The sequence below is a fragment of the Marmota monax genome, unplaced genomic scaffold (genome assembly GCF_021218885.2).
Source record: "Marmota monax isolate L192 unplaced genomic scaffold, Marmota_monax_Labrador192_F-V1.1 WCK01_AAM20220418_F8-fsc00010, whole genome shotgun sequence".
NCBI classification, from domain to species: Eukaryota; Metazoa; Chordata; class Mammalia; order Rodentia; family Sciuridae; genus Marmota; species Marmota monax.
The window spans coordinates 3,845,171-3,867,693 of NW_026692321.1; the positions used below are offsets into that span (position 1 = coordinate 3,845,171).

The window sequence follows — 22,523 nt, forward strand, 5'->3', positions numbered from 1 at the left end:
GAGACTCAATGGTTAAATTCAGTAATAACACCACAATTTCACCAAAAAGCATTATAGTGATTACTGAGTTATATTAGGAGCTTATTTAAGATAACATCTTATTTGCACAACGTAGTTCAAATAGATGGTTAGTGCAGCCAGTGCGATTGTTAAACTCCTTATGTACATTAGCATAATCACTCTGCAAGGGCTTCGCTGCTTTAAACATATGAGCAGCTAGAACCGAAAGCATAAATATATGTCTCTTAAGGTGGTGGCACAGTTGGAATAAGAGGGTTTAGGTTTGCGTGTAAACAGGAATTTAGTTGTCTCTGGTGCAGTACGGTAGGTTGTAAGCCTCCTCCAAGTCAGCCCTCTGCAGCAGCGAGCCCAAGCAACTGCACTTTATTAATAATAGTAGTTTCTGCTTATCAAAGTCCTCCTGTGTGCCAGGCACGGTGCCACACCTTATGTGACCATTCCAGGTGTCTTATTCTACCACACTTCCATGAAGTAAATATTATCAGCCCCATTTTGAGAAGACAAGATCAGGGGTCCACATGGTTAAATGACGTGTCTGAGGCCACTTGGCTGGAGGAGCATTCAGACCTAGCTCCCAGGTCTGGCCTTCTCCCAGGCTCCCGGCTTCTCCCCAGCCAGCATCAAGGCAAGCAGAGGTTCGGCTGGATCCCACCCAAGCGGCAGACAGAACAGAGGTGTCCGTCTGCATTTGTCCTCCAGGTCATTGAGTGCTCACCCCCAATTCTGCACCCAGAGCTTCGGCTGCCACAGAGCAAGCTGGACCAAAGCCGAACCTCCCAGCCGGGACGGGGCGAGACACGTTCAGGTCCTGTCCTGGGCTGTGCTTTCTGCCTCCCTCTCCTTGGGACTGCAGCGCTGGGCAGACACACAAGGACCCCCTGCTGATGAAACCCACAGGTGCAGTTTGCAATGCAGCCTCCAAAACTCTCCGGGGTCCTGCACGCTGTCATGTCCTGCAGCGACCTCTGCTCTGAGATGCCCAAGCCACTGCTGGCTGCTTAGGGTCCTCTGCACACATGTCCCTCCTCCTTGCCCGGAAGACTGCTTTCTGTGAAAGAAAAACAGGATTTCTTCATTCCCGCAACACAGGAGACGTGGGGCTGGCCTGCGGGTGCCTCCATCAGGGGCAGGCCTGAGCCCAGCTCCCCAGCTCCCCGGCTCCCCACTCTCCGGGCCCCGACGAGGGCACGCACACTTTCCAAACGTGAACTTCTCCAGAGCCAAGCCTCGCCTATGCCACCTCCCTACAACAGGGGCCAGCTACTCTCTGAACTTAGGGGAAATGCTAACCCGTGACTACAGTTACCAATTTGAACTTGACCCCGACCTTTGGCAAGTACATCACAGGGCTAGAAATTCACCAAGACACCAGTTATACACTATATAGTATAGTTCATTGAGTATTATATTTCACACGTGATAAAAATTTATGTAATACAGCCCACTGAATACATCAGAGGAACAGTAAATCTGCTATTTCAGAAGCATTTTCTTTCAGGTGCCCTGAACACTCCAGGGTGCGGGCAACTCCATCTTCCTGGGCACAAATGTGGCCCAGTGTTAGAGTCTGTAAACAAGTCAGGATGGCGCCTGGCAAATGTTAGAGTCTGTAAACAAGTCTGGATGGCGCCTGGCATTTTGCCAGAGGGAGTGGTTTGTGAAGTAAGGCCAGCGAGCCATGAAGTGTGCAGATTCCTTATTGGTTGACTGCTGTATCGAGTTTATGCTAATTAGATAAGCTCTGTGGAATGTATATATACCGCTCCTGTCCTATAATAAACGGCTCCCACTCCTGCTGTATCAATCTACACAAGTTCTTCGTCACCCCCCCCCCCCGGGTTATTTTGCTGCAGCCGGACTGCGGCACCAGGGGAGGCCCTGCTGGCCCTTACCCAGGAGGCTCTGCACTCTGCACACTGAGGGCTGAGTACAGAGGTCAGCTCCCTGGTGGGCACGCAGGGGGCAAAAGGGTTCTGGAGCCAAGAAATACCCAGCTGCTTGTCCTTGCTGGGATGACCAGTGCAGTCTCCATTGCTCTCTGGAGGTATTGGCAGGATAGGCACAAAGCTGGGGATGACCCGCCGTCATCAGCCTCCTCCCCTTCTGTTAGGTGTTGGGTTGTGTTCCCCAAAATGACACATCGGAGTCCTAGCCTCCAGTACCCCAGGTGGGGTCTTTACAGAGGGGATCCGGTTAGGATGACGTCTTTAGGACCCTAATCAGACATGACTGATGTCACTATAAAAAAGGGAAATTTGAACCCAGAGACAGACAAACAGAGAGAGAAGACCGTGTGAAGAGACCCAGGGAGACGTCACATGAAGATGGACAGTCAAAGGTCACAGCTACAAGCCAAGGATCGCCAGAGGCTGCCAACCATCCAGGAGGGGCTGGAACACGGCCCCCTGGGCAGTCCCTCGGAGGGAGCAGGGCCGTCCAACCTTGACTCCAGACGGCCAGCTCCAGGATTGTGAGAGGGATTCTCTGTTTCAAGCCCTCTAGTCAAAGGCCCTGTTCCGTGGCCCAGACCCTAACCTGCCTCGCCTGCCTTACTTCCTACCAGTCTCCACGAGGGTGTCTCCCCAGGTACAAGCTAAAATCTTTGTCTCCACATCTACTTCCAAACCAAAGCAGCCCTGAAGTCCCGTAAGTTTAGCTTCTAAATCAATATAGAGACATTCACAAGTTAGTTCTTCGTAGGATTGGAATGGGTGCGGCTGTGGCTGCAGCTCACAGGTGAGCAGGCCGGCTCAGTGGGTGCCAGTTCTCTCCCGAAGTAGGGACAGGGTGACCGCTCTGTCCAGGGTTGAGAAGGCAAGGCTGGGCGGAGAGTCACAGCCCTGAGGACAGAAGGCAGCGGGCAGCCAGGGCTGCCGGTGCACGGTGCCTGTGTCCACAGCCACAGGAGGATGGGCACAGGCAAAGTCTTCAGGGACACCCAGGCTGCGGAGCTCCAGGCCAAGTCAGGGCCCTCCCTCAGATTGCCCTGCAGGACTTCCAGCTGCTCCTTGTCTAAGGAAGGAGACGAATTCCTACATCAAAAGTGATGTTGAATGTTCTAGAAAAAGGAGGGTCCCAACAGAGGCAGGTCCTGTTCTGCTCCTGACCACCCCAACTTCGACCGCTCCCCCTTCAGTCGGATGCTGGCTAGACCAGAAAACTCCAGGGGCCTGCAGCTCTTCCAGGCTGTGGCCTTGACCCTGACAGCAGGCACAGGTAAAGGACCCCTCCACGCCCCATCTCCCCCTTGGCACAGCGGGCTCCCACCGCTCACAGAGCTGTGCTTTGTGAGTGTCCAAGGAGATAATGGTCACACTGCCCCAGCCCTGGCGGCCAGCACCTAGGAGACCGAGAAGGGGCGCCCCACCTCCTTTGCCCCAGGCCCTTCTCCACGCTGGTCCCTAGGGCTGCAGCCACAGGCAGGGCTGTGAACTTCCAGAATGGCCCTCAGCCTGCACATCTGCACTTGCCTTCTCTGCTCTGCTCAGAAGAAACCCTCAGACTCTGGACTCATCAGGAATGAAGGGCTGGTTCCTGCTGTCTCCTGGCCTCAGCCCCAGCTGCTGGTGACCAAATTGGGGCAGGAGACATCATCATGGACTATAAGGTTTTCTACTCCAGCAGCTGCTATGGATTCCACAGACCCCTGTCACTTCCCACCACTGTTCAGAACCAGAGGTGGTCAGCAGAGGTGACAAGAAGGCCCAGCTCAATAGGTACAGCAGGGCAAGGAGCTTCCCCACAGGGGGGTTGTCTTTAGGCTGTCCCTCTTGCTGTGGCCTTGCAGGAGCCTTATGGATGACCACAACAAAATCACCTCTCCCCACCTGGGCAGGTCAGAGCCAGGAAGGGTTCACACAGGATGGGCCTTGGGAACTAGAAGCAACCAGTGATTTTTAGTGATGTGCACCCAACTCTGAGTTTGGAGAAGAATTTTAGCCATGTGAGCCCCCTCATCTGGAGGTATCAGCTACTGAGGCTGCATAGCAGGATACTTCGGGCTCCAGGCTTCGGCCACAGATATTTACTTTTCACCGCTCTGGAGGCTACATGTCCAAGATCAAGGTACCGGCTGATTCAGTTTCAGAGGAGCTTCTGGCTGGTTTGCAGACGGCCACATTCTCACTGTGTCCTCCCATGGCCCTTCCCCAGTGCCTGTATGGAGAGAGGGAGAGGGAGAGAGCATGCACCTGACATTTCCTCTTTATAAAGACACAAATCCATTTGAAAGTTTCAGTAATAAAAGTGATCTTTCAGTATCCCAAAAATAAATACATAAATAAAGACACAAAGTCTATCTGACAGGGCCCCACCCTCACGACCTCCTTTAACCTTAATTTAACTTCTTAGAGCCCCCGTCTCTAAGTAAAGACACACTGCACATTAGGGTTTCAACACAGGAGCTGGTGGTGGTGAGGGGTGCAGAAACATTCAGTCCCTAGCCCTGGGGACCTGGCTTGTGCCATTGCAGGGGTTACAAAGCAAGAGGCAAAGACAGACACAGAGCCAGGCTGGTAGGTTTGAGCTGGGTTTTTACAAAGTGCTGAGTCCTCTGTCCTCCCTGCTAGCATGCTCTGCACAACACAGCCACCATGTAAAAAGTGCCACTCGATACCACCAGACACACCAAAGGACACTCGCACACATCCCAGTGGCTCTCAGCAATGTCGCAGCCAGCCATTATCCCATCTCCTAAATTCAAAACTGAGACAGAAGAGGAAAAAGTGTCACACCTGGCTGGCCAGGGACAGAATTGGGATTTGATCTGAATCCAGCAGCATGGCTCAAGGGCGAGGCATGGGACAGGAGAGAAGGATGAAAGGGACTCACTTGTGGGGCATCTCAGGTTGGCGAGACGTACTCCCCACTGCCAAGTGCACTGAGATGGACAGAGCTTCACCTGACGCGGGAGGAGTGCATCTGGGAGCGCTTTGGAAGAGGCCAGGGTGGGTCTTGAGCAGGAGCCAGCCAGGGGAAAGGAAGGGAGGAGGCAGGAGGCGTGGGCTGGTGTGACGAGGAGAACCAGCCAGGTCTGAGCAGGGCGCCACCCACAGCTCTGCAGCTCAGGAGGCCAGGGTCCTCCAGAAGAGGCTGGGCCCTCTGTGTCATCAAAACAAGAGACATGATCTTTGTCCTGAGAGGATGGGGCAGGGCGTCTCTGCCCTGGGATGTTCCGCCAGATGTCAGAGACATCCCTGACGACCCAGGGCTGGATGGGAAGAGGGGAAACAGCTGGGGATCAGGAGAGAAGGGGCAAGGCCGAGAGCAGCTCGGGGCAGCAGAGATGGGGAGAGGGTTAGGATCAAGAGGGGTCAGAGGGCAGAGGGATAGTGAGACTCCAAATGGCTTGGGTGTCATATGAGAGAGACCAAAGAATGTGCGCTGCTCAGCTGCTGCTGGCACGACCCCTGGGGAGTGTCTGCTCCCTGAGCAAGAGAACCAGCTGGAGGCAAAGTGAGGCCACCATGCAGCCTCGCAGGCCTCTGCTCCAGCCCCAGCTCCGCCAGCTCAGCCGCACACCTGGGGCAGGCATCTCAGTCCACCTGTAAACAGGAGCGCAGTTCCAACCCACAGGGCTGCCGTGGAGACCCAGCGAGAAGCACGCAGAGCAGGGGCGCGATGTCTAGCACCCGACGGACACTGACAGGCGCGGCTACTCGTATTTGGCACATCGACGTTACATTCTCCCTCGGAACGCAACTCATTCGTACCCTGAGAGAAAGCTTCTGCACTAGGCGTACCTATAAAAAGTCCTGATTGACCGTCCTGGTCTTTCAAATACCACTGTATCTGGGGTGTCCTCCAACTTCCAATAACAGAAAGATCTGGAGAGAAGCCATTCCCAAACTCTCCTGAGTTGGGTGCCCCGTCCCCATCTCACAGTCAGTGCTGCCCCTTGGACTCACTTCTGCATCCACCTCCTCTCCTGCCGGGAGGTTCTCAAGCCAGGGCGGTGCCACCTCTTCCTCCCTCCCTAGCTGCCTGCACAGGGCCAGCACATGGGGCCTGAGCAGACGTGCACTTACTGAGTAGAAGTCACCGAGTTTTCCCCTGGCTGGTGATTTGAGTGTGAGTTTCCATTTGATTCCTCTGATAGCCAACCAAAGGAGGATTTTAAACTGATAGACACACCTGTGTTCAGCATACAGGGGAAATTCACCCAGCTCCTTGGTGATGGTTTTGGATTGGTAAGTTTTATTAGAAAAATAAGAACTATCAGCAAATTAAACACTCATGGGCAATAGGCACAGCACATGCAGAAGGCAAGTACACAGTCTCTCATTTTACCCTTGGCCCCAAGAAGTAGGTAGGGCTGGCCCCATTTTACAGATGAGCAAACTGACACTCAGCAAGTCTAATTTGCTAAAGGTCATGCAGTGCAAAGTGTTTATCTGCATTTGAGACCAGGAAAGTGACTAGTGTCTGTTCTAGGAATTAGGGACATTGACGCCGAGAACACTTGAAAATAGCCCCATGCATTTTCCCATTCTTGAAACAGGTTTACTAAGCAGGAATGGAGCTAAAAACAATCCAGCAAAATGACTCAGTTCCTAACAAAGTGTCATTTCTGTCCCTTTGCTGGGACAACCCCAGCAAAGCCCGCACAAGACAGAAACAGAAAGAGGCAAACGGGGGGACAGAGACAGAGAAGAGAAAGGAAAGAGAGGATGTATCAGCACGAGTGCAAGAGCCAGAGAGATTTCCTCTCTCCGCCCTGCAGCCCCAGCTGGCTCACTACAGCTAAAATGCCCCTGTAAAATCAAGGGCCGGCCGGAGGGCTCGTTTCCTGTCTTCTAAACATACTCTTGTTTCGATGATATCTCAACCCTGCGTCACGGATGTCTCAGGAACACCTCAACCCAAAGGAAACTGGGTGTAGAAAGTTAGGCTTCCTAAACAGCTTCAGGAACGGTGTGCTCAGGAGCTGCACAGACACAGCAAGGCTGCCGCCTCCTGCTCCTCCTGCTCCTCCTGCTCCTCCTCCTCTCTTGCTGCTCTTGCCCTCCATTTCCCTCTTCCTCCTCCTCCCCTTTCTCCACTTCCTCCCCCTCCGGCTCCCTCCCTCCTCCAGAGCACCTCCAGTTCCCAGGTGGGCAGCTAGGCAGCCCAGCACACAGCTCTCTGTGAATGTTATCAGAGGAAACACTTGAGAAGCAAACAGAAACCACTCTTCACCTGCTGTCACACCGCTTCCTCTGGGCCCCCAACCTCCACCCAGGTGTCCCCATGGGAAGAAAGGGCCCATTCAGGACTGTAGCTGGTGGTTCTTTCATGGAGTTCCTCAGACAAGGCGGGAATGGAGGTCAGACAAGAGGAGGCAGCAGAGCTTCACAGCAAACCTGAGGCTCAGAGCAGGGCCACCTGACGTCCACGCTTCAGTGCCCTGCTTCTGTGGCCTCTGGCAAATTGCACAGCCTGCAGCCTGTGTGATCACCTGTGCATGGGGTCACTCAGACTGACTGCCCAGGCTGTCAGGAGGACGGAGCGAGGTATTGCCTTGGGTCACAAACGTGATGCGAGGCGCACATTGAGACACCCAGTGCCCAGGACACTCACTGATCTCCACTGATGTTTACAGCTTCCCTGCCACCGCCGCTCACACCCAGCACCCCAAAGGCTAGGATCCGCAGGCTGCTGCCCGCCTCTCCCTGGGACCAGCTGGACACCTGCGACACCTGCCACCCACAGGCAGAGCCTTGCACCTGGCCCTCGGAGCCTCTGGGACCTTTTCCCATGACCACATCTGACCAACTGCTGCTCCCACGTCACCCTGCCTGGTCACACTTGGTTATCATCAATTTAATTGTCTTTTCCCCAATAGACTTCAAGTCCTCTCAGCCCAGAGCCAGGGCTAATTAGTGGTTAATCGTGGTGGTTGGTGTCTGTTGATTCTTGCACCTAAAATAGCATCTGGCACCACGAGGAGCTGGAGAGATGTTCACTGGGTAAACACCAGTGACCACTGTCCACGCTGCTCCTCCAGCTGGACACCGAGGCTCGGAGAGGAAATGGAATCTGCTCGATGCCACAGAGTCCCACCTGAGTCCTGCCACCCTCAGCATCCTCCGCCACATGGTGGAAGCCCCGGAGTGGTAGTTAGTGGCCATGGTCCCCAAGGGCACAGTGGAGCAGAGGCTGGGAAATGGAGACTCGGAAGGTGCCGATGCCCAGCCTGGCGGAAAAGGACGCTGGGTGTCACCGTGAGGGTGGATCCCCGCAGTCTCCTTGCACACGACGTGAAGCAGCCCCCTGCTCAGAGGCCAGCTGGGAGGCAGATGCTACAATAGCTGGGTCCTATTGATCTCTCGGGCGCACGCCAGGGTCCGTTCCTGGCACCTACGGTGAAGAGCCTGTGATCCTTCGATCCTTGGAATCACCTCGTCACCCTCGACAGCACTTTGTAGATGAGGACGCTGAGGAGGCTCCAGGAAGATGGGAGGTGGTGCAGGGCGTGGCAGCCACCAGCTGTGGGACCTCGGGGCGGTCTGGATGGGAAGCCTAGTGGTCCCTGCCAGGCTGGTCCTGAGGCCATTCCTCTGGAGCACTGAGTGCCCACCGCTCCAGCCCTCTCCTTCCTCAGAGAGGTCACCGCCTCCTCAGGTGGCCCCTGCCCTCGCTCTCCAGGTGCTTGGACTGATGGGGAGATTTGCCAGTGGGCACAGGGGGCACCACCTAACTCAGTGCAGTGCTGAGCCTAGTTGTGAGCGCCCCTTCCCCCCATGCCCTGGTGAAGTCCTGGGCCAGCATCTGACCATGGAAATGGATACGCTGCTAACCCGGGCCTTTGGGCTGGGGGGAGGGGGTGTCCCTTGCTAAACATTCACCCGCATTCCTCTGAAGCCAGGGGCAGCCAGGCAGAACAGGATCTGTCCCACACCCTCCAGTCCCTCCCTGGCCTCCTCTCCATACCAGGGGACCCAGCGAGGGCCTGGGAGGCTCCTGGTGGACGTATCCTTGCTGTGGCTGAGAAGCCAAGCCACAAGGCACCTGTCACAGCCCTACCATCAGCATCAGCGTGGGGCTCTCAGCAGCACCCCTAGAGCGGCAGAGCCGGGGGAACCCTAGGTCCCTCCCCCCGGAAGGGGGCCACCCCTGGCAACAGCAGCTGGGCCCGGCCTTGAAAGTCCCGGGGCCAGCATGCCACCAGACACGCCACTGTTCAGGCAACAGCCCCCGAGCCCCTGCTTCACCAGCTTTCCACAGCCCCTCCCCCTCCGTCTTCACTTTGGTCTTCACAGGGCCCGGGAGGCTCCCGTGAGTGCGTTGAGGTGGGCAAACCCAGGAACACAGAGTGGCTCCCCACAGCTCCAGAGCCAAAGGGAGAGCCCACAGACGGTGAGGAGTCGCCCCAAAGCTGGAGGGCACCTCAAGCTTACCCAGCGCCCTCATTTCACAACTGGGCACCTGGGACTTGTCAAGGGCTCATACCACAGGACACCACCCCTCGGGACAGTGGAGCTGAGGCCAGAAGCGTCTAATATCAAACACTGAAGCTGGGGAAAACGGATGCTTTCCATTACTGACCGCCCCCCCCCCCAGGCGCGTCGTGGTCAAGCCTTCCCTGAAGAATTAATGCTGCGCAGACCCCTGCTGGCTTCCTGGCCCCTCTCAGCCTTGCCCCACGTGCCAGACCCTGGAAGGGACATTGGCCTTCTCCCTGTCGGGTGGAAGACCTGGAACACATCTCCCAGCTGCCTTGCAGCTAGAGTTCACCGGATACCTTAGGAGGCACTCACGGTGCCTGACCCTGCGGCTGCAAAGTCAGTGGCAGGGGTGGGCCTGGCTGGGCCGATCTGGCTCCCTAACCCCTCGATGGCAGCTCTGGGCGCATTCTCCATCAGAAGCAGACTCAGGGGCAACTTGTTGCTTCCAACAGAGTCTTAGGGTCACTTCAATGACCTCCTATTGACCAGCCCTTATCCCAGAGGCCCACAGTGGAGCCTGCTTTTTCAGCCCTCCTGCTGGGCTTGTAAAGGATAAATCCCTATATTAAAGCCCCTCCTGGTGATAGACCTAGAGGGTTTCTGTCTCCCACAGTGAGCTCTGACTGATGCATTCACTCTTAGGTCCCAGGTCCAGGTAATCTGTGTGCCTGGTCAATTTAAGGAATGGCCACCTGAAAAATCGATGAGTTTGTGTGAAGTCTTCCTGGACTCCATAACGAACTAGGGGAAAGGCTGGAGCCCAAACCTTCACGATTTCTCTATAAAGACCGTCGGATTTAAGCCATGCTGTGCTTCCTCTTGATATGTCACACAAATACACCTGGTAGAGTTTGATCCTCTGTTAGGGAAGTGTTAGGGGCTCAAGCAACGGACACCCCACCTTAGACTGGGGAAAATGTGGGGTGCCATTCTCCCCTGGAAAATCCTGCAGCTCAATTTTAAAGCCAGCCAAGGCCACGAGTCTTCCATTCCTGCTCAACAAGTAAGTCCTTGAGCCCAGCCAGAATGTCCCCTCCTGCAGGTCAGTACAGGCCACTCACTGAGTTGGGGAAGACTTGGGGCCGACTGACCAGGACAAGTGCTCTCCGCTCCTCTTGGGGCTCCTTCACATGTGCAGGGGACACATGCCACCCAGTCCACAGAAGGTGACGTCACCCTCGGGAAAAGCAAAGCCACCACCCCTGAGCTCTCTTCAGACTCCGTCCCATTCATCTGACTCCAGGGCTGATTTCAGACCATCTTCCCATTTCTGCTTCATGGAGTGTCGTCAGAGACTCGTGTCTGGCCGCTGTAGAATTAGAAACCCACGTCAGCCCCAAGGCAGGGCCAGGAGGGGTTTTCCTAGGACTTGGTTTCAACACCACCTTCTGGAAGATGAAGCAGCAAGAAAACTAGCGTTCCCTCAGCAAACGCTCCAAGGACCGGCTCTCCCCAGGGAGCCCCTCGCTGCCCCGATGGCCAGGCTTGCTGCCCCCGCACTGCCTGGCCACGGGGACGCCGCATGGGAGTCGGGGACTCCACCACCCTGTCTGCCCACCCAGTTTCCTCAGGCTGCGCCTCCCAGGCCAGGTTCACTGTGCCCTGTGCTCTGGGGTTATTTTTATTACTCAGGCTTTTTTCAGTGACAGAGTCACATCTACACATGGTGACAAAAAGAGCACAAAGGCCGTGTGACAGAGAAGCCAGCCTCTGCCCTGTCAGACCCCATGGCCCATGTCCAGGGGCAGCTGGTGTCAAGAGCTCCCCGGGACCCTTCCCAGCCAGCTCCTGCACACACAAGCAAATGGCTGGCTGGCGGGGCCGTTTTCAGGTGCTCTTTCCTCACCGCTACGGCTTAAAAGCCACATTCCGGCTTTCCCAGCCACCCTTATAGCTGGAGACGGGCCTGGGTCCTGTCCTGGCCAATAAGCCATGGAGGTGAGTCGACCCATGGCAGGGAGATAGGAGCCAGGTGATATCTGGGAAGCTGTTGCTTTTCAAATTTAAAAAAAAAAAAAAAAAAAACAGATAATTTAGTTTGTCATGAGCCAGGTCCCCTCATCATTCTTAGTACTTGAGTGTGATGTTTGCAGCTACAGCAGCCATCTGAGGACCCTGAGGTTAAATTATATATAAAGCCAACAGGTTTCCTGAAAGTGGAGCAGAAGGAAAACAACCTGTCTCTCTGAAGACATTGGTAAACAGTGGAGCCAACACCCCAACTGCCTATCTCCAGACCTGGTGTGGCAGAAGAAAAATAAACCCCTATGTTTTTAACCGATAATGCCGCGCTCTCTGTTGCCTACAGGAGAAGCCACCCTATGACACAGTGCGCCCCTCTGGGTCCACGCTCCCTGAGTGGCCGTGGCTGCCCACTGAGCTCTGCACTTGGCTTTCCCCACTGGGCAGGGTGACCTGGCAATGTCTTCCACAGCAATTTGTGTAGGCCGATCGCCTTCCTGTGGACATGTCCAGAACATTCCTCTCCACTGGACATTCCACATGTCCTAAAGAAAGCGGTTTGCTTCCGACTCTAACCCACTACAGGGAACTCTCTGTGTCTCGTGCGACGTGTAGTGCCGGCACACAAAGTCTGGCAGAGGGAGGGAAAGCCTGGCCAGGTCCTTGCTCTTGCCTCGCTCTCTGTGGACGGGACAAGCTGAGCCCTCCTGGCCGCCCTGGGTAGCCCGCTGAACACTCTCACTGAGTCCCCTTTCCCTCCTCTCGGCTACACGTCTGAACCCAAGGTCTCCGCTTCCTCCACCAGAGCTTTGGGATGCCCGAAACTGTGTCCCAAGTGGGTGAGGGGCCTTCAGCTTCTCCCCAAGAGTGAAATCCAGGCTGGCCCCCTGCCGGCCTCCTCCAGCTCACCTCCCGCTACCACCCGGCACCTGGCGTGCCCCCAGTCCCGCTCCATCGTCGCCCACTCCACCACCTGCTCCCTCCTGCTTCGGCAAACTGGCCCACACCAGTCCACGTGAGGACGAGGCAGCGGCCGTGGCTGCCCACTGAGCTCTGCACTTGGCTGACAGACAGAATGCCCGCCCCGGCCCCTGGTCTCAGCACCTATAACCAAGCTCGGAAATTCACTCCAGAAAATCCAACCTCACACCCCAAACTAAGTCCCCCTTGTCGACAGAAACCGTCAAATCCCACTGCCAGGCAGACGGACGGACGCAGAGCTGGGGGCCAGGCCTGGGAGAACCCACGCGCAGGACTGGTGCAGGCTGTGGACTTACGTGCCAGTGACAGCAAACCCACCTGACACTCTAGCGACCTGACCAGGCTATGACCCTAGCCCGTGCCAGCCAGCTGGGGTATGCCAAGAGCTAAAATGGTAGGGAAGCGGTGGTCTCAGCACACCCTCAGGCCACCATTGCAGGTCAATCCTGTCCTCTGAGGCAAAAGGCATCTTCTCTGACTGGCAATTGCAGAGCTGAATCCCTGTGGCCAGGGACCCCCGTGCCGTGGCCTGCAGGCCCCTCCAGCTCCGTCTTCTCATGGCCAGCTACACTTGAGCCTGTATGGAACTTCAGGGAGGGGGTCTTCCAAGACCACCTGGTCCAGGCACTGAGGAAACTGAGGTTCAGAGAGGTCAGAATTTACCCAGTCACTTCCTGACGGGACAGGGCCAGGCAGTGCCCATACTGAGCACCTTTCGCGTGCCAGGCACTGACCTCTTAGGCTCATAACACTCCCTTGAGACACAGTCTGGTCCCCTCCTCATGGATCAGAAGTCAGAGGGGGTGAAGGTTGAAGAACTTGTTCCAGAGCACACAGCTGGGCGCCCCACACCACTCCCAGGACAAGGGGGTGAGAGGGCTGGGCAGCACTAGGCCAGGCAGACCCCAGCAGGTGTTCAGCACCTTCCCTCCAGGGTGGAAGGGAGCTGGCGGGGACACAGAGTCTCCTGCAAGGGTGCCTGCCAGCCACAGTTAGGACAGCGTGAGCAATACAGTGAGCAACCAAGCATTGGGTCGTAGCTCAGAGTGTAAAAGAAATGTCCGTGGGTCCGACCAATATAAACGAATGGACGAACAAGCAAGCAATGCGGAGAGGAGAGAATCTGCCCCTGCAGAAGGATTCCAAATAATTCACACAAACACTCCCCCTGCCAGAGGTGGAGAGAAAGTGTCCCTCTCCCGGGAGGGCAGGGCTTTGGGGCTTGCCTTCAAGAGCGGTATGGAACGCCGGAGTCAGGGAAACGGTGGAAAAGCCAGACAAACACCACCTCTACGTGGTGACCAAGGTCAACATCAGCAGCAGCAGCCATGGTGACCCGGTGCACCTTGATAGGATGTCATGAAAGCAGCACTGGACCTCTCTGTGGTCCTCTTCCCCCAACCCACAATCCTAATGTAACCGGAAGAGAAATCCTGGATGAGCTCAAGTTGAGGGGCACTCTACAAAACACCTGACCACTCCTCCCCAAACGGCCAAGACCATCCAAAGACAAGGAATGTCAGGGAAGCCATCAGACCAGAGGCTCCAGAGATGTGACCACAAATGTAAGGAGGACTGCTCCAAGGACCCTGGGCCAGAGAAAGGACTTAGGGAAAAGCCAGTGGAGTTCAGATGAACGGTGAAGCTGAGCTGGAGTCACCGGTTCCCCAGAGGTGACTGAGGGTTCAGTGACACAGACGGTCAACAAAGAGGGGCGGTGAGGGGCCTGGCCGATTCTCTGTCTCCAGCTCTTCTGGAAATGTCCAAATAGTCCGCATAAGGGCTTTGCCGTATATGAGGGGAGTCTTTCCGCAGTGACTGTACCTTAGACTGGGGCTGAGTGAAGGAGACTCCCTGGGCCTGGGCCTCAGTAAAGGGCCTTGGCTCATCCCTGGTGACCCTGCCGTGCAGCTCCTGTTGAGACCAGCAGCCGGACGAGAACAAGCCCAGTCCAGAGGCTTCCACGGAGTCAGGGGGATTCAGAACACACTCTAGAGCTTGAGAGGCTGCCTGCACTGGGACCATGACACCTCCTAGGGTTCACTGTTGGGTGACTGCACTTCCTGCTCCCTGACCTGGTCCAGCCAGGTGTGATCAGGGACCCAGGGGTTCAGATTTCCTCTGGGTGTGAAAATGCAAAGTGACCTAGGCCAGCCAGGGAAAGAGCAGGTGTCCTTTTTCCTCCAGCTGGGGTCACTGTCCCCTAAGGGGCCCCAAGCAGGCCCTTCCGGTCACAAGAAGCCTCAGACCTCATGCTTGTGGGGACCTGGCTGGACTCCAGGAGGAGCTTAGCTGAGCCACAGAAGGCCTGGCCCCCGAGCCCCACGGTGCTGGCCGGAGGACGGGGGCGTTTCCGATGGGCAGGTTGGCCCCCAGCCAGCAGGTCCCCAGATGCCATGCAAGGCACACCTGAGCGCGGTAAGAGAATAGGTGTGTGTAAACAGAGTTTGAAAAAGAAAATAGCTGCACAAATACAGCACTTGTTAACACAGGTGTTTACAGGTGGAATTATTTTTCCTCGGCTGCTATCTCCCAGGCTGCTTTGTGAGGCTCAGCTCACACCTGCAGGGACTTTCCTGTGCAGAGAAGGCACAAAGAGGAAGTGGATGGTCCGGATCGATGGTACGACGCAGGAGGTCAGCCATCAGCTTTGGGCCAGGCTGGCTTGCGCTGTTTCCCTGGCTGGACTAACTTTGATTTTTCTAACCTGCTCAAGCAGGATCCAGCCTGCTCTCCACTTCCTGCTTGGCCAAGCAGCTGCTTCTGCCCTCCCAGGGCAGTCACAGCCAGAGACCTATTTCCGGGCAGTGGGCACCAGTAGCTCTCAGGGCACAGCTGCCTGCTGCTCTTCTCTCCCCGCCCCCAAGGGGTTCTCACATCTGTATTTTACAGACAAGGAAACTGATGACACTTGTACAAAGTCCCACAGCTGGTAAGTGGAGAACGCTGGGGCCAACCTCAGACCCCGAGTAGAATCCAGAAGTACAGAGGGAAAGGGCTCCCAGTGTCCCCAAGAGGACACAGAGGCGTGCTCCTTGTGGGACACCCAGAAGCTCAGCTACATCACCCTGGAGCAGGAGAGCCGAGCGCCTTGCACCTCCCCGCCAGGACTCCCAGCCGGTGGTGACCAGCATGGAAGGACTGAGCGCTACAGAAAGGAGCACGCCTCCGCCCGCGCTGGCCGCGGGTGGGGTGCTCACTGTCATGGTACGCTACCCGTATCTCGTCCCAATTTTCATCGTTTTTAATTTTTAAAATGTCTGGAAGAGAAGCTTCAAACTGATAGCACTACTCCTGACACAAAGGCGGTTCCTCTCGCCGTCCCTCGGCCTGCTTCTGGTAAAGGCACCAGGTTTTGCATTCTGAGGGAGGACCGTACTCTCGGAAGGCCCTCTCCTGATCAGCCTTGAGTTCACGCAGATGTGGGCCAGTGTTTCCCCGTCATCTGGGGAAAGCCCTGAAAGGTGAAATGACCCAAATGCAGATTCGTCAGCCGAGGGCTTGAGTCTCTGAATCCGGTCTAAAGGAGGGGACTGGAACTGAGGAGGAAGAGGTGGGGACTGGCCCTGACCCTGAGGAGGAGGAGGAGCAGAGGAGACCTGGGCCTCTGCAGGGCCACCAGTGGCCCCAGGAGCACTGGGCTGAGGCAGAGCTCATTTCCTCCGGGTGCCCTCATGGGCCCCAGCAAAGCCCCTGAGCCGCCTGGAGACGTGGGTGGGGCTCTGCCACACGTGAGGAGGGCAGAACCAAAAGAGCAGGGACAACAGAAACCAGATGGCCGCAGGCTCTTGGTGGGACAACGCAGGTGCAATCCGGGTAGGAGGTGACAAGATGGGCCAGATGGCAGCCCCCTGAGAGTCCCCTAGAAGCTTTCCTCGTCCTGCAGGCACCCAGCTGGGACTCCAGGCCTCCAGGGCCACCGGGCAGCATGGGGACACCTGCCTTCGATAGCTTGCGGGACCTTTATTCCTACAGACCCAGGGAAATACCGTTCCTTGGTTTTAGCGCAAAACCCTTCAGTGCAGCAGAAGAAACAGCACGGCTTCTAGAAACTTCAAGGACTGTCACTCTGTTCTGGCCTCCTTCACAAACCAGCACCCCCACTCACTTTCATAGATGAAACCCAGGGTCAGAGAGACGGGGCCTTCACCCTGGCTCTGTCGTTTGGAGGTCGTCTGGGTTTAAGCCCAGTGTCCTGGCAACGACTGTGGGTTTTCCATCTTCTCTGATACTTTCTTCAGAAAAATGGGACCAGCGATCAACGAGGAAGCCCTGCGGCCTGCCAAATCCCTCCTGGCTCCTCTCTGAAGCCACACCCATCCCTGCCTCTCCCACTGACCTGCAGATGGCGGCTGGAGTGCCCACCAGAGGCCAGTGACCAGAGCAAAGGACAGAGGCAGAGATCTGAATGGGAATGAGAATTTAAAGGCTCCCACTGAGAAGCTGAAAGGTCTTCCATCTGAACTATGACAAGTCTCTAAAAGATGGGATGGTGTCTAATTAGATATTATTTTATGTCACTCCAATGACCTCATATGATAATTGCAGATCTGCTCCATTTCTCGGCGGGAGTTGGGATGACGGCTGTGCTCTGTGCCTTCCGGTTTGGAAGCTCCGGGCTTCACACTGACTCCATCCACCTCCACCCCTTGATCTGAGGTTGTCCTCTGATGCCAGGGCACATGCCAGGGTGGAGACCACAGGAGCCAGCAGAAGCCGGCGGGCACACGTCTCATCAGTGAGCACTTACTTCCCGAGCACCCGCGCACCCTGGATGTGGGCCACCCATAATCCTCAGAGCACACGATTCTGCTTACATCCTGTCGGGCTAAGGGATCACCACCATGTGCAAAATGTCCCCCCCCACAGTCACACCCATGTCCCCCCACACACACAGCCAGGGGCGGCTTCATGATGAGACTTCAAGGTGCAGCTTAGCTTGCTTCTGCCCCCACAGGGCCTGCCGTGGCCCGGGCTCTCTCACCTTTGCCCGTGTCTTGCCTGGTGTGACCTGCATCCCCGTGGATGTAGCTTCAACTGTCAAAACTGAGACACAGGGGCACATCTCAGGAGGGTGGTGGGCAGATTACCTCTGGTTCCAGCGGAGGGACTCTCGCCTGGGCACCCTCCAGCCCGAGGCTCGCCTGAGACCACAGCCCAGGCCTGGGTTCCAGTTCAGAGCAGGCCCAGCCCCCTGCAGAACCCGGAGCGGCTCGGCAGCCCCTCTGCCTGGCTCCAGCCCCTGACTTCTCGCTCCCGATGTGGTGACATTAGCTTCCATGAATAATCATGAACTAAAGGGAGATAATTGATATTTAGCTTTGCCAGAGGGAGGCACTCAGGGAAGCCGTCTGTTAGTCAGAGGGCTGGTGCCGGCAGCTGGAGGCAGGCGGGTGAGAGGCTCCAGGAGCCGGAAAGCACTCGTTGGCTCTAAAGTAGCTTCCTCAGACCGCACGGGCGCCCAAGGTCCTGGCCTCGAAGACCAGTGATCAAGTGCCGGGCCAGAGGCTGTCGGGCCCTTCCTGGTCCTTCCTTTTCCCCCTTCAGGTACCGGTGCGTCCCCAGGACCATGTGCCACCTCCGGCCATCTTCAGCTTCCTCCTCAGTTTTTGCAGTGGCCTCCTAGGGGGATCCTGTCTCGGGGTCCCCTGATGCCGCTACCCTCAAACCCAGTCTACAAAGCACTCTGCAAGTAAGCCTCCCCAACACACCTGACCACACAAGTTTTGCAGTAAAACTGCCACCTGTCTCTGCCCTTCAGGACAATGGCCAGGCTCCTCAGCATGAGTCCTTTGCTCCACGCTTGGCCCCAACACCTCTCCCTCAGAACACACTCGTGTATACACACACACACACACACCTGCACACACGTGTGTGTCCATGTGCAAACACAGGAGCCTGTTTGGGCCTCTCTGTCTGCTGCCCATGGCTCCAGCCTCCAACAACTGGGCCTGGACCCTGCAGCCAGGCAGCAGACTGACCACACAGCTATGAGACCAGTCACCACACACTCCTCAAGCCTCAGTCTGGTCACCTGTGAGATGGGAGTGATAAAGTCTACCTTGTGGAAGGAGCTAGCAGTTCTCAGTGAAAGTCTATTAAGTCCCTGGAACCCGGGGCATGTGTGGAGATTTTGATAAATACTCATATTCCCTCAAAAAGTGGCCTGAGAGAGATGGAGATTGGGAAGAAAGGACCAAACTTAGGTCAGAGGAAGGGGAGGACGTCCCCAAGGGCACCAAGGAGGGCACGGGCCTCTCCCAGGGTTGTTCTGCTGTCCCCCTGAGATGACCTGTCGTCCGCCTGATGACAACCTGTATCTAAGTCCTTCTGGGTAAGCGTTCTGAAACAACAAGAGAAACAAGGATTCTTTCAACTGATTTGTTCAACTTGAGCACCAGTTCCCAGCTGCCTAGCAGTGAGAAGGAAGGAGACCGTGTTTTCTTCCTCTGCCACCATTGAACACAGACAGCACAGCTGCACCGCCCAGCACGGAGGGCCCCTGGCACCCACAGCATCCGCCGTGCTCACGTCCAGAGCCGGCTGAACTGGGGGCAAGGGATTCCGGATGGAAAGGTTTCTATGGAGGGAGGGCTTCTCACTGCTCCTCGCTGGCAAGGAGAGGTCCTTTCCAACAGTGCCCGCTCTGCCACGGTGGACGCTGCCCACGCACACCCGCACCGAGCGTACCATGGATCCAGGCACCCAGGAGGAGGGACGGAGGAGGGCGTGGAGGAGAAGGAGGGCAGGTCCGGGTCAGGAAAAGAGAACACGGGGAGAAGAGGGAGAGACCATATGAGAGAGCCCAAGAGACACGAAGAAACAGAGAAGGAAGGAATAGAGTGAGCTGAAAGTGGAAAGAGGCTCAGGCCTCAGAGAGAGGAGGAAGAGAGTGGGGTGGCGAGACGTGCCTTTACCCTTGTCCACACCTGCGCCACAGCACGAAGGGACGGTGGGAAACCACGTGAATCAAGGCAGGGGTGGCCGTGGCACCCCACTGCACGGTGGTCACCAGGCTCCGGTGGCACGTCCTCGAGGGTAGATCTTGTCATGGCTCCTTCCTTGGGCTTGCTCATGCTCCCTCTCTCCCTCCCTCTCTCCCCCACCCCTTCTCGGTGGCCATGAGCTGAGCAGCCTCCCTCCACCACGCCCTTCTTCATGATGCTCTGCTTCGTCTCAGCCCAAAGCAATGGAGCCAGTCAACCGTGGACTGAAATCTTGAGCCAAAATATATATTTCATCCTTAAAATTGTTTTTCTCAGGTATTTGTCACAGGGATAAAAAATCTAACATACCACGTGCTTGACGGAGCACTTCCCAAGACTTCTCTGATGAGATTGATGGTGAAGTAGTGACTGCGGTTCCTGGGTGTTGTACAGTAAAATGTGACAACACTCGGGGGATCTGTGTAACTCAGTAAATCAGCATCTTCCAAACTACAAGGTAAAAATCATGCATGGGTAAAAACCCACTCAAAGAGCAAGATAGACCCAGAGACACTCAGGCATCAACCCCTCTGAAGGCAAGAGTCTTCTCCGGAAATGGGAGTCACCTGTCTTGCAAGGTGCTAGCAAAGTGTCAGCCATGGCATAGACACAAGATAGATAGTTCTCAGGAGGACTGCACTGGTGACAGACAAACTACTGTGATCCTGACTCCGCCTGTCCAACTGTGGTGCGAATGCACATTCATGTGAGCACAGACACAGGGACACACGTGCACACGCGTTACCATAACAGGCCCCAAGTGGGCTGGACCTGCAGCTGGAGCCTGTGGAAGTTCATCAACGCATCCCTCAACTCCTAAGTATCTCCACTCACAACTGAGTACACGGTTAACATTAAACCCAGCAGCAGCAGCACTTCAGGTGCTGGGCCGTGAGCCTGAATGTTTATCTTTGCATGTATGTGTGTGTATGCGTTTGTTATTAAGGGAAGTTCAGGGCCATGTCTATGCCTGACTATGGAGAGCAGACTGCAGTTTAAAATCTATCATCTTAGCAATTCTAAAGTACACAGTGCATTATTATTTATTATAATCACCATTCTGTGCAAAAAATGAGTATGGGAGATGATGGATTTGTTAATTAGCTTGATTTAATCACACAACAATATAAACATCTACCAGAACAGCATATATCCCATAAATATATATGACTCTGATTTGTCAACTTAAAATATATTTTTTAAAATACTTGGAAAAGTGAAGAGCTGGTAGCATTGTTGGTCCCCTTGTTCACTCAATTCTACAAGGGAGTGCTCAGCAATGACCACAATACAGGTCGAAAAGCTGACTTCCCACTTAGCAGCCCAGTCTGACCCAAACCAGGGCTGTGCCCCTTACTAGGGTCAGCTGAAGAGATAATCCAGAGAGTTCACGCCCTGGAGGTCAGAAATACAGACTGTGCTTGGCCACTGGTCACATTTCTGTCTCAATGGAGCCAAAGTTTCAGCTCAGAACAAGCCATTTCATGACCTCCTATCCCATCTCCCAAGATCACAGCCACTCGGGCAGAGATCAGGGCGAGACTTGACAGGACACAAGGGATGGCCAGCATCCCTGAAGCCTGGACAGAGGCCCGAAACAGGTTCTCCCTCACCGCCTCAAAAGAAACCGGTGCTACAGGCACAGAGGCACACACCTGTTATCCCAGAGACTCAGGAGGCTGAGGCAGGAGTATCACAAGTTTGAGGCCAGCCTCAGCAACTCAGTGAAACTCTGCCTCAAAATAAAATTTAAAAGGGGAGTGGGGTGTTGTAGAATGCTCCTGGATTCAATCCCCCAGGCACAAAAAAAGAAAAGGAGAAGGAGAGGAAGGAGAAGGAGAAAGAGGCAGAGGAGGAAGAGAGGAGGAGGGGAAGGGGGAAAAGGAGGGAACCAATGCTGGGGCTGATGCTGAGGACACTTTGGCCTTGGACTTGTCACTCTAGAACTGCAGGACAATAAATCCCAGAGGTTTAAGCCGCTCAGTGTGTGGTGCTTTGTTCTGGCAGCCCCAGGGAACTAACCAAACCGCCAGGAGCCGTCATTATCACACCTTGTTTTACAGGTGACGAAACTGGAGCTTGAGCTTTGTCCAAGGTCATAGGCTAAAATATGCCTGAGCGGGAGTGAGACCCTCACCACTTACCACCCTGCTCCTCCATACCGTGTCCCCTGCCCCATGGGACTAGGGATCATCTCCCTTAAGCCGTCAGTGAGCAGGGGGTAGGAAGTCGGGTGGCCTAGCCTTGCCATGAAGCACAGCCCTAAACTGATACATGGCCTATACCCTCGGCCACCCCCAAGCCTCTGCAGGAAGGAGGGAGCTGCTCAGCTACCGATGGAAGAGCCAGATAGAGGGCCGACGTGGGCTCAGAGCCCTGCCAGGGATCCCAGCTCTGCCTCTTTCATCTGTGGCCTCAGGCAAATCGTTTCCCCACACCCCGCGTCTTCATCAGTCAGAGGCACTGCTGAGGTTGTGATGAGGGCTGCAGGGGGTGACCCCAGTCCAGCCTGTGGCCATGACACACAGTAGGCATTTCATAAGTGACTGTGTGTAGTCACGCCCTTCCGAACCCACTCACAATGAGGTCAAACCCAAAGGCTCCACCCCAGGGACCCCCAGCAGCCACTCAAACTCGCACCCATCCCCCATCCCCAGAGGGAAGGAGTCCAGGGAGCAAGGGGGATGTCAGGACGGCAGCTGGACCACAGGCCCCTGACCTGCCCTCTTCCACAGCTTCCTGTCCCCCTCAGACGCTGCTGCTCAGCACTACCCGTCTAGAAATGGGACATGCTTTCCAAATCCAAGCCTCACCCTGCTCACACTCAAGCTGGGAAACAGAAGTAGGCCAGGAAAGGGGCCTCAGAGTTGGGACTCCCAGGCTGGGGGACAGAATCTCAGCAAAAGGAACAAAGAGGTGGCCCAAGGCGAGTCCTCCCCACCTGGAGTCAGGGCCTCTGCCAGTGCTTCCCGACCTCTCAGGCCCATGAAGTGGCCATCCAAAGGGACGAGCCTCCTGGGGACCCCAAGTTAGGCTCTTGGCTCCCTTTTTCCACCAATGAACTAAATCTGCACACAGCATGGAGCCTGAGCCTGCCCAGGACCCAGTCCCTGGGCCCCACGGGGCAGCAGAGCTCAGAGGTAGAGCT

General features: G+C 55.7%; 1 long non-coding RNA gene across 1 annotated transcript in view; it reads right to left on the reverse strand.

Moving 5' to 3' along the window:
- Window positions 1–1,393: 1,393 nt before the first annotated feature.
- LOC131424069 (uncharacterized) overlaps window positions 1,394–22,523 on the reverse strand; it is a 32,551-nt gene continuing 11,421 nt past the window's right edge. The window contains exon 2 of the long non-coding RNA XR_009226524.1: window positions 1,394–4,176. This is a non-coding gene — a long non-coding RNA (uncharacterized LOC131424069). The remainder of the gene's footprint in view (window positions 4,177–22,523) is intronic.